Raw genomic sequence first — 3,665 nt, 5'->3', positions numbered from 1 at the left:
ACACTGTGATATTATGAATTTTTACTTCTAAATGTAAACAGGATCAAATATACTTGTATTCAATGTGAATACACTGTGATATTATGAGTTTATACTTTTACATGTAAACAGGATCAAATATACTTGTATTCAAAAAGAAAGCACTGTTATATCATGAGTTTATATTTCTACATGTAAACAGAATCAATTATACTTGTATTCAATGTGAATGCACTGTTTTACCATTAGTTTTACTTCTATATGTAAACAGGATCAAATATACTTGTGTTCAATGTAAATACACTGTGATACCATAAGTTTATACTTCGACATGTAAACAGAATCCAATATACTAGTATTCAATGTGAATACACTGTGATACCACGAGTTTTTACTTCTATATGTAAACAGGATCAAATATACTAGTATTCAATGTGAATACACTGTGATACTATGAGTTTTAACTTCTATATGTAAACTGCATCAAAAATAATTGAATTCAATGTGAATACACTGTGATATTATGTGTTTATACTTCTACATGTAAACAGAATTAAATATACTTGTATGCAATGTGAATACACTGTGATACCATGAGTTTTTACTTCTATATGTTAACAGCATCAAATATACTTGTATTCAATGTGAATACACTGTGATACCATGACTTTATACTTCTACTTGTAAACAGGATCTAATATTCTTGTATTCAATGTGAATACACTGTGATATTATGAGTTTATTTTTCTACATGTAAACAGCATCAAATATACTGGTATTCAATGTTAATACACTGTTATATTATGAGTTTATACTTCTACATGTAAACAGCATAAAATATACTTGTATTCAATGTGAATACACTGTGATACCATGAGATTTACTTCTATATGTAAACAGGATCAAATATACTTGTATTCAATGTAAATACACTGTGATACCATGAGTTTATACTTCTACATGTAAACAGCATCAAATATACTTGTATTTAATGTGAAAACACTGTGATATTATGAGTTTATTCTTCTTCATGTAAACAGAATCAAATATACTTGTATTCAATGTGAATACCCTGTGATAACATAAGTTTTTACTTCTATATGTAAACAGGATCAAATATACTTGTATTCAATGTGAATACACTCTGATACCAGGAGTTTATACTTCTACATGTAAACAGAATCAAATATACTTGTATTTAATGCGAATACACTGTGATATTTTGAGTTTATACTTCTAAATGTAAACAGTATCAAATATACTTGTATTCAATGTGAATACACTGTGATATCATGAGTTTTTACTTCCACATGTAAACAGGATCAAATATACTTGTATTTAATGTAAATACACTGTGATACCATAAATTTAAACTTCTACGTGTAAACAGAATCAAATATACTTGTATTCAATGCGAATACACTGTGATATTATGAGTTTATGCTTCTACATGTAAACAGGATCAAAAATACTTGTATTCAATGTGAATACACTCTGATACCATGAGTTTATACATCTACATGTAAGCAGAATCAAATATACTTGTTTTCAATGAGAATACACTGTGATATTATGAGTTTATACTTTACGTGGAAACAGAATCAAATATACTTGTATTCAATACGAATACGCTGTGATATTATGAGTTTATACTTCTACATGTAAACAAAATCAAATATACTTGTATTCAATGCGAAAACGCTGTGATATTATGAGTTTATACTTCTACATGTAAACAACATCAAATATACTTGTATTCAATGTGAATACACTGTGATACCATGAGTTCTACTTCTATATTGTAACAGATTCACTGGGTTTAAGGGATGTATTCAGTCATAGACAGCTTACACGACACACACACACAGGATTACACAGTAACAGCACTGACAGCACTAACAACTAGTATGAATCACTACATTGGACTGCCCCTCTGGCCGGTCATAGACGGGCTTTTGAGTCCTCTGACATCCGGCCAGAGTGGCAAAGTCAATTGACATCGCACATTTGCATCTCTTAGCATCCGGCGCTAAGCGACAAAGTACATTGGCGCTACAATATGTAAACAGGATCAAATATACTTGTATTCAATGTTAATATTCTGTGATACCATAAGTTTATACTTCTACATGTAAACCGAATCAAATATACTTGTTTTCAATGAGAATGCACTGTGATATTATGAGTTTATACTTCTACGTGTAAACAGAATGTTAAGAATAATATTTTACAAGCAGTTTATCGAGTAGTGATAGTTTACTTAATAAGTTCAAACAGCAGATATATATATATTTAAATTACAATATATAGTTTACGGAGAATAGGGAGTGCTAAACAGCATCTTTATACCCAAGCGCATTAATTTCACAAGAATGAAAGGAGAGAAGGGTTTGCCATATTTATTTAATGTCAACAGATTCCACACATATTTTACATCAAAACTCTCCCTCAAACCCGAAGTGACTTAATCGGATAGCTTGCCGACGCCGATCCTCCTTCTCATGTTATGAAAAACTGGTCCTGCAAGTGGCTTTGTAAATATATCAGCAAGCTGATTTTCAGTTCCTACAAATTTCACTTCTATTATCTCATTGGCTGCCTGTTCCCTGATCCAATGCCATCTCAATTGAATATGCTTGGTTCGCTGATGAAATTCAGCATTGTAGACAAGTCTGACAGCTCCTTGGTTGTCACAATATAGTGGCACCTTCTTTTGTTCCTCTCCGGTGAAGTCTTGAAGTAGGTAACTCAGCCAAACAGCAGTTTTTGCAGCTTCACAAGCAGATATATATTCTGCTTCTGCTGTCGAGAGGGCAGTGCAAGGCTGCTTTTTGCTGGCCCAGGCTACTGGTCCACCGTGAAAAAAAATATGCTGCCAGAAGTAGATTTACGGTCGTTGACATCTCCAGCAAAATCAGCATCTGAATATCCGACAAGTCCAGTTCTTTCTCCACAGACCCAGATGCCGTAGTCTTTTGTTCCATTGAGATATCCAAAAATGTGAAGTACTGCTTGCCAGTGCTCAACTTTTGGGTTTTGACAATACCTTGCCACTTGGCCAACAGCATAAGCAAGATCTGGGCGCGTTTGCAGAGCCAAGTAGAGAAGAGCGCCAACTGGTTCACGATAGTTCTCAATTTTCTCTCCCTCGATCTTCGACTTCAAATGAGAGGTGAGGCGCATATTTGGGTCTGCAGGAACGGTTCTTGGCTTTAAATCCTGGAATCCAAATCTTGCTACCAATTTCTCAATAACATGTTGTTGTGACATAAAAATGCGTTTGTTCTGGTGATCACGCTTGATGTTGATACCAATAAATCGCGTTGGCGGAAGTGAATGGATCTGAAATTCCTCTCCAAGATGAGACCTGATATCAATTAAAACCTGCGGTTTGCTGCTACCAAAAATGGCATCGTCAACATGAATTACGCCAAAAGTGGTCTCATCCTCAGTTCTGCGAACGTAAACACACCGGTCAGCAGCACTGTTCTTCAATCCAAATTTAAGTAAAACGTCGTCGAATCTCTTAAACCACAGTCGAGGTGCTTGCTTGAGGCAATACAGTGATTTGTTGAGTTTGCAAACAAAGTTTTCTTTTCCAGGAACGACAAAACCCTCTGGTTGCCTCATATAGATAGGTTTGTCTAGCTTAGCATACAAAAATGCTGTTTTAATGTCGAATTGTA

The sequence above is a fragment of the Daphnia magna genome, unplaced genomic scaffold, assembly GCF_020631705.1.
Source record: "Daphnia magna isolate NIES unplaced genomic scaffold, ASM2063170v1.1 Dm_contigs187, whole genome shotgun sequence".
NCBI classification, from domain to species: Eukaryota; Metazoa; Arthropoda; class Branchiopoda; order Diplostraca; family Daphniidae; genus Daphnia; species Daphnia magna.
Note: the sequence above shows the minus strand (reverse complement) of the source record.